This window comes from Helianthus annuus, chromosome 7 (genome assembly GCF_002127325.2).
Source record: "Helianthus annuus cultivar XRQ/B chromosome 7, HanXRQr2.0-SUNRISE, whole genome shotgun sequence".
Classification (NCBI taxonomy): domain Eukaryota; kingdom Viridiplantae; phylum Streptophyta; class Magnoliopsida; order Asterales; family Asteraceae; genus Helianthus; species Helianthus annuus.
In genome coordinates this window covers 77,391,243-77,400,676 of record NC_035439.2, presented here as the reverse complement: position 1 = coordinate 77,400,676, position 9,434 = coordinate 77,391,243, and positions in this window count along the sequence as shown.

The window sequence follows — 9,434 nt, the reverse complement described above, 5'->3', positions numbered from 1 at the left end:
CAATACGTACGTTTTCAAAAAAAATACTCGCATAACACAACCGAGTGATCCAGTCGAGATCAGGCGTGAAAACCAAGAGCTCTCAATAAGATCGCTCACTCAGCGCATTTTTCTAGCACGAGAACTTTTCGTCGAGCTAGGAGTGACATCCATAACTCAACGAAAGTCTCCATTTCAAAATCCAGTGGAACTCCCGAATTTATTTGAAGAGCACAACCACAGTTAGGAGCGAAGTTATTAAGTCAGGGGTGAAACCCGTTTCTTAATAAACCGTTCCACTCTCTATAAAAGGGTATTCAAAACCTCTCACAAAGGACTCGGCTATAAGGATAACTCGAGCCACGTTATGATCAGGAAGACGAATGCCATGAGCTGCATCCCAGTGGAAGCATAAGTCTTCTAGGGCAACGCGCGTGCACGAACTTGTTGGGTATAGTTGGGTTACCTTGGGCAGTCGACGCCTAAACACCCGAGGCACTCTATCTATTTTTCTAGCTTACGACTCGCCGATTTTACGCTTTATGGAACCTATTTACGCTTATGTGTTTACAATTTAAAACTTTACGCTTTATTGATTATTCGATTTATCGATTTTCACTCCCTGCTTTTGCAAAACGCACAACTCGCACAGCCATCGCAATCTAAAACGAAAACCGAATGTTCGCAACAAAACTAATGTCTAATTGCTCGCTTACGCTCTCGCTCTCTCCCTCTTCACCGCGTCCTCGCGCAATCTACACCATATGTATGTGTATAAGTGTAAACTACAACTATCTATATCTAAATACAAACAAATCATTGTGTGAGAACTTAGGAATCTCGTGTCTCCTATGTGGCTCCTATGTGAAATCTATTATATTACTCGCTACAAGTTTTTGATCGCGCTCAATCGCATCGTAAAACTCAAAATCTTTATGATCGAATCTCACTCCAAATCTCTCTCTGTCTAGATGCCTTCCAACGACTCTACCTCGAGACGAATAGCTAGGAGAAGAGCCAAACGAAGCACCGAGAAGAGGATTGCCTCGCTTGTGGCCAGAGAAGTGGCCAAGGTCATTCCTCAAATTGTCGCTCAAGTGCACTCTCTTAGAAACTCTCGAACCCCGAAAGACTCTAAAACGGAAGCGCCGCAATCGGCTTTCCTCTACAAACACTTCAAAGCCTGTGACCCGATGGAGTTCACGGGTGAAGGAGGTGTGTCCCAACTACTCCAGTGGTTCGATTCTATCGAAGTTACCCTTCGTCAGAGTGGGTGTCCCGATGGTTTTCGTACAACTTGCGTTACAGGAGTATTTCAATCACGAGCACTCGACTGGTGGACAGCCAAATGTAACAAATGTGGGATCTCCGCAGCCTACGCTCTCTCTTGGAATGAGCTGAAAGAGCTCATTAAGGAAGAGTACTGCCCGCCCCACGAAGTCCAGAAGCTAGAAGACGAATTTTGGGAAATCAAGCAAGTCGAAGGTGACAATGCTGGCTACACCGCAAAGTTCAAACAGCTTAGCATAATTTGCCCAAGTCAAGTCAACACTTCAGAGAAAGCCATCACGAAGTACATTCACGGCTTGCCTGAGAGTGTGGGTGATTTTGTCGAAGCTGCAAGACCTGCTACTATCGAACAAACCTACCGTTTGGCCGCAGAGATCAACGACAAACGAGTCTTGGACGGATTCTTCTCCTAGAATCCTGTCAAACAAGCTCATCAAGCAATCGTCATCGACTCATCCGACGATTCTTCTAAAGATTCCCCTAACGATGTCTCCAGCGAATCATCAGACGAATCCTCAACGACAACGACACATCATCTCATAATCGCAACGAGCTCAACCACAAGCGAAAGGAACCAAGCGTGGATGAAATTCCAAACCCCACTCCGCTACGATTTACCCCTGTTCGTGTGAAGCGCGCCTACACCGGAAGCCATCCCCTATGTCTCATGTGCACGTATCATCACCCACCAGGAGCTAACTATCGATATTACGACAATTGCAACTGGTATGGTCATTTTACCCAGAACTACCGCATAGGACCGTAACCTTGAGGAATTTCAGTAGCAACCGCAATCTCCGCAGAAGTACTCCACAGCAACGTTATTGTGCTTCTAATGTTGTTGTAATAATACGAATCATCCTCAATTTCTTTTACGTGTGGAAACTTATTCTATCTCTCGACGCATGTGGATCCTATTTCCCTCTTATACTCGCACACAATCTATATGCTATCACTATGTACTATATAATGTATCTTACCCCTACTATGCATTCTTGAGATAAGGTACGATAAACGTGCAAGAATCAAATAAATCACGGGTGCACACGGGATTATTTTGGTTAGTGCACGGAGACCGTAGTAAGTTTCAATAATGCCTCAACGTTCAGGGCATGGTTAAGCGTGATGGATACGCCGCTGGTACTTCCTATATATAAGCGTCTTGACCATGTATGACGAAGTTTGACACCTATTCACGGAACGAAGGCGTATGGTTGAAACATGACGGTGTTTCGCCATGATAACCAAAGTTTTGTGAAGAAAGTGCCATGTGGAGTTGGAACGTAGACCTATTATACTATTGTGGTTATTTTCGACACACTACACTACATCACAAGGCGTAATAATCTCAATCGCAACTCAAGCGTGTGATCGCAAGACTTTTCGTAAGTCAACACGCTCGCAATCGCATTATCGCTAGAATCTATCTCGCAAATCGCAATCGTCTATTATGTGTCTCGCGATATCGCTTATTGTGGGTTCGTAACCTCAATCGGTTAAAAATATGAATCACTATCGCTTATGGTGTTTTTGCTTAATCGCATATTTTGTGTGTATCGCTCTATCGCTTACCGCTTACTGTGTATCGCTTGCTGTGAATCGCGTATCGTGGATCGCTTGACGAGTACCGCTCATCGCTCGTCGCTCTTCGCCTTAACGCTTCTCGCACCTATCTCATTGCTTCAATACTCTTATCGCGTATCGCTACTTGTGTTATCTGTGTTATCTGTGTTATGTTAGCACTCATGACCTCGCTTCATGAGACAGAACTAATAGGGCTAAGACATGGTGGTGTTTTAGCCGTATCAGCAGACTTTCTTGGAAAAAAAGGCCATGTGGGCTAATGTTAGTTAGAATTGTGGTGTTGTTAAATCTAATCGAATCGCATGCCTCCATTGCTTGCAATGCATCGACTGTCGCTTATCGCTCGACGGTTGTCGCTTTTCGCTTTTCGCTTATCGCCGCCGTCTTCATGTTTGGTGTTTGGTGTTGGTGTTATCGATTATCGCGTACCGATCATCGCTTATCGCACTCGCCACTAAACTGAGCTTGAAAACGACTTCATCACTCAGTTTGCTCAATTTTTCTCTTACACTTGGTCTGATCATCTTCGCTTGGACCAAGGGAATCGAAATCTATCAGTACTATATCGATACGCATGACACCGCCTCACGGGACGGAAACCATATGGCTAAAACATGGTGGATACGCCACTGGTACTTCCTATATATAAGTGTTTTAGCCATATTGTCGAACTTTCGTGGGAAAATGCCATGCGGGGGCCGACTTTAAATTGAAATTTCGATATTATCAAAACCTTTGTGAAAACAAAGTTTTTCTTACAAAACTTTTTTTCTAAAATTTAATCAAAACCAATGCACAAACGAGATTATCTTGTAACGATGATGTAACAACCGACTCAAGTTACTGCCGCGTGACGAGAAAATTTCGTAAAACGAGTTTTAAACAACCTAAAATCTTTTATTAACCTAATAAAACCCCACTCATAGCGCTGGTGTGAACATCGAAACAGTTTAACGCCACACTGTGGGAAGATTTTTCATAAAAGAGTTTCTTCAAACCTTTTCGAATTAATCAACTCTTCGAGAATTCAAAACACTTTTGGATCGCTTTTGTGTGTTGCCATCTTTGTATACGAATCGCCTTACTCGCTGCCATCACCAGTCTCCGCAACGCTCTCGCTCGTCGAATTTCGATCAACCGTTCGCTTATTTTGACGCTTTAAATCGATACTCTCGCTCGCATCAACTCTCGCGACCCTTCTTGTGGATTAATTTTGGGACGAAATTTCCTAAATAAGGGGAGACTGTAACAACCCGCACGTTCGTGCGTTGTTACTACTCGTTACGACTAGCACTAGAGATTCGGATCATAATGTACCCATATCGCATATATCGCAGTATTTCGCATAATTTCGCATACTTTATCGCTATCACATCACATTTCAGTTGCTGACAACCACGAAGATGTCAAGTGAGGACCAATTCTACCCTCCTTGATAGCCGTGATGTGTCGCAATGCAACTCAATACTAAAAAACGCACTCGCAGGCACGCGTAACTCGATTATCGCAGGATTTGAAATATGGATATGTATATACGACCCGACGTGACTAGTTATAATAAATATATGAAAATATGGATGAAAATGTGTAACCAAACTATCGCAGCGCTTAACGATCGAAACGAAACGCTGAAACCCAACTCGCCAGTGACACCTGATCGAATGACAATTCGATCGGATTGCCATCCGATCGGACTGTCATCCGATCGGACTGCCATCCGATCGGACTGTCATCCGATCGGACTGCCATCCGATCGGACTGCCATCCGATCAGACTGCCATCCAATCGAACTGGCATCCGATCCGATGCACTGCACCACCTCCTCTCCTCTCTTGCCTATAAATACCCCCACTCTCACACCATTTGCCCTGATGTGGAGCTCTCACTCGACCAGCACGCTTTGTGTCTATTTCCTCTCGATTTCTCGCGATTCTTGTAAGTTTTCAACCTAAATCTTGTACTTCCTTGATCTACACGCACTCCTACACCTTTCTATATTTTAAATCTTAACTTTTAATCGTGAAATCACTAGATTCAAGGTGCTCTAGGATGATGTCATCATGGTGTTCGTATGAACTTCATGTTTTGACTTCAATCCACCAAGGACAAATTAGATCTGAACGATTTCCACATGAATAAACAAAGGTCTTGCATAGATCTGAACATATTCATGGTGAAAAGGATTGAAAGATGGTTTTCCAACTTTCTTTCAACTCTTTTGCACTGAATGCACTCAAAACCGACAGAACCGGAGCTTGTATCGACCTTCTACTCACTCTTAGTGTCGTGATTGGTTCAAGATCTGGTTTCTAACCAAGAACGACTGTCACGAACCAGTAAACAGGTCAGATTTGGGTGATTTCCTGTCCATTCGGGTCCCCTAGTTCGAGGTGGGGTTTCTGTTGATCCAACCGCCAAAAACCTTCAAAATAATCAAGTGCCAAGGATGACTAGATCGTTTGGATGGATTACCGTCCGATCGGACAGCCATCCGATCGGATAAGACAGTCATCCGATCGGACAAGACAGTTGTCCGAACGGGCAGGACAGTCGTCCGAACGGACAGGACAGTCGTCCGACCGGACAGGACAGTCATCCGAACGAACAGGACAGTCATCCGATTGGATTGCCATCCGATCGGATTGCACCTTGGGTCCCACATTCGACTTTGATTTCGACAATTTGGAGTTTGAACATTGAACGGGCTACCACCCGACCATGTGATGTTTAAACTTCAACGCTTAAACAATTTTCGAACATGTTCAGTATGGATTGTCACCCGATCGGATTGCAATCCGATCGAGTGACAAATTGTTGTGAACTTGTTCTCACTAAAGTGTTCCACCAATCGGATTGCCACCCGATTAGACCGCCGTTCGATCGATCGACCTGAAAGGTAAAGACACTTCTCTGTTTTCAAAATGCTACAACGAAAACTTCAAAAGGCAAACCATCACACACAAACACATCCTCAAACGAGGTGACAATCCAATCGAATGGCCATCCGACCGGATGACTATCCGAACGGATTGCCACCCGATTGAGTGGCCATCCGATCGGATTGCCATCCGACCGGATTACCATTCGAAGGTTGATTCACTCGCCACCGTTTAACGCACTATTCAACGCTTACGCTATCAATCTGTAATCAGGCTACTCTCAGACGCGCCCCCTTCAATCCAACCAAGTTGTGTTTACTTGCTGAACACCAACTGTGAGTATACTCGAACCCTTTTTATCGCATTTTGGGTGTAACATACGTTCCTATCTATCAAAGTAATCAAAGGAATTAATCAATCAAACTGTTTATCACTTGCGAATAACAGTTATGCATACTTATACGTGATGCTAGTTACATATGTGTTAGGACTTATACTCGCGAGGTCCCGCCTTAACTAGTATAGTACTATAACACCCGACGGGGTCTAGTTAGGATAAATAGCAATCGCAATCGCAGCTCGAGTGACTTAGCTGGTAGTATCTGTCTTATGTGCATATGTGTTAAGGTATCTCGTTTATGTATTTGGTAATTCACAGCACTTTTAACTATTTACGCTACTCTATCAAAACTTGTATACTCGCCAATACTTTTGTATTGATGTTGTTTTAACGTATGTTGCAGGTTTAGTCGTAGTACTTGATGCGTGTCAGTGTGTATATATTTTAGGTGTATACTTTAAGCCATTTTTACACTTTTTAGCCAAGTTTTAAATTTATAAACACGATATTCACTAACACTAAACACACATATGGGCAAGTGCACCCATCGTGGACGTAGTATAGTGTTGGTAAGATACCGAGGTCGTCCAAGGACACAAGAGCTTTTAGTACCGGTTTATCCTCAACGTCTAATCAAATCAAAATGTTAGAAAAAAGGTTTTTAAACTAAGAAAAATAAAACTAACTAAAATGCTGAAAATAAAATAAAAATAAAAACAGATAGACAAGATGAATCACTTGGATCCGACTCGTGTGTAGTGTAAGGATACAATCCTAAAGGGTCGGATTACCCTCAACCCAGTAGTTTGAGTCAGCAAGGATACAATCCTAAAGGGTCGGATTTTTGAAAGATAATTAATTAAGTTATTAATGCATAATGTGGTAGGCCCCTCTTTTGAAGGCGACGTTACCCTCGGCTAAGTAGTCTGAGTCAGCAGGGATACAGTCCTAAGTAGCCGGGTTAAAGTTTTAATAGTAGTTTAACTTATGAGGGGATCAAAGAGTTTGGACCCCCGCCATCCAATACCGTTGGGTATTGAAGGAGGTCTTACTAAATTTGACCCAGGTCCTTTGCAGGATCTATACACTGAACAATGGCAAGACTCTTACCAAACCGTTCCCTTAACCCCCGACCAGGTAGCCAACATACCTCCATATAGACCATGGAGATATGAATGGTGAAAATCTTTTATTTTATATAGACAGTAAAATATTGCCAAGACACCATGGACAAACGATAAGGAAGAATCACCTTCAACATAAGAAACTAGTAATTAAAGTCGTTAATACAAAACCAATTAAAAAGTGCAAAAGATTAACAATAAAAAGTATTACACTAAACACTTGTCTTCACCAAGTGATGTAAGAGACTTAGGCAAACATGACCTTTGATTGTCAAGAACTCTTACGATCAATCTTGGATCCCGAGACGACTCACACACTCTATGATGGACAATGGATGATGGTGGTGGATGATGGTGTTATGATGGTGGTGGGTGGTGGGTGAAGTGTGAGAGAGGTAGTGTACCAAGGGATGAGTTGCGAGAGCTCCATGCACTCCAATTTATAGGCTGAACAGAAGCTCGGGCACGGCCCCGTGTCCATCCGACTCTCTCTCTTCATTAATTGCAATTTGCAATTCCATTAAATGCGTCTGCAACAGTTGACCACGCCCCCGTGTCCGCTGAGCACGGCCCCGTGGTGGGCAATAGAAGCTTCTACCACTTTGTCTTTTCTGCTGACACTTGGGCACGCCCCCGTGCTCACTGAGCACGGGGCGTGTTCAGTCTTCTGTCTTCTTGTTTTGCTTTGGGAAGATGCTGTCGGGAGGTCGGGCATGCCACGTTTGTTCCTTTTCTTGTATTTATGTTAGATTTAGCTGCCTTTTTGCTTCTTTTGTTCATTTGAGCTCATTTAATCCTGAAAATACAAAAGGAAGACAAAAGCACACTTTTTCCAACATTAGTACTAAAAAAGGGTTAGTTTTATGCCACAATTGATGTAATTTATATGTTGCATTTTATGCACATCAAATACCCCCACACTTGAATCTTTGCTTGTCCTCAAGCAAAACTCTTTATAACATGGCTTTTCCACTCCCAAATGGAATGGGTAGAAGAGAAGGTTTTTGGACTTGTCATAGAGTGTCAGGATTTCCAAGATTCTTTATTTAACTTTTATTTTTATTTATTTACAATCCTATTCGTCATGATTTATTAAAAATGTTTCATAAGATAAATTACCTATTAGGGCATAACATGCCTTTTTAAAATTCTATTTATATACAAGTTCACATACCTCACGGGGGATCACTCAACACTCGGCCGAAGGTGTATTTTTATTGAATCACTCGAGAGCGGCATGGAACTTACTCCTACCATAGGCTTGCCAAGCAATCAATCCTCCTCTTTTTTAACTATATACCTTTGTAAATATCAAGAGGACTTTTTGGGTGAAGGGTTAGGCTTGGGCTAAAGGTGGGTGGTTGGGTTCGTGGTTAGAAAAAGGGCGAAAAGCGTAAAAAGCATCGGTTTTTTTAAAGACTTTTTAGTTTTCACAATTTTATTTTTATTTTGATGAACCATTTCTTTCAAACAAGGTTAATTTTGAAGAACTTGTTTGTTTATTTGGTTTCATCAACTATTTTTTTTTCTCTTTTTTTTGGAAAGTCATAAGAAAAACCGAGCTTTGTTACTAAAAAAGGGTTAAAATAAAAAGGTTTAGGTGGGTAAAAAGGGTGATTGTTTTGGGTTAAGAAATGAAAAGGTTCAGGCTCAAAAGGGTTAACTAGGGGGATTTTGGGTAGGTGGTAAAAAAAATGAAAAATAATGGTGTAGAAAGAAAAAAAAAGTTAGTCCTAATGCCTCCATCATTTACTTACTCGGGTTTAAGTTGGTAAGGACCGGGAATGCATTGTTGTGGCAAGTTCTAGAGTCGTACGAACCAAGCGGCTATTCACACAAGAAACGAAAAATGAGCATTTAGTGTAAAGATATGTATTTGTATGCTCAATAAAGGCTCAAAACTCACTTGTGTGGGAATGGGTTTTTATGTGATCAAGTATATATAATCAAATTTTAACTAGATTTGTTATGCCGTTTCATAATTTTCTTATGTTGGTTCTTTTTATCACGACGCTATCGGTTGTAAATTTGTAAAAATATAACCTTTTTAGAACTTGTTATTCCCAAATTAAAGCAAGAAAAGTAAAAAAAATGAAAAGTTTTTGAAAAAATTTGGGGTGTTTAGCGGTTCCAATAGAGATTATCTTAGTTATTGTAGTAGGCCGCTCTTTTGAAGGTGACATTACCCTCAACCCAGTAGTTTGAGTCAGCAAGGATACAATCCTAAAGGGTCGGATT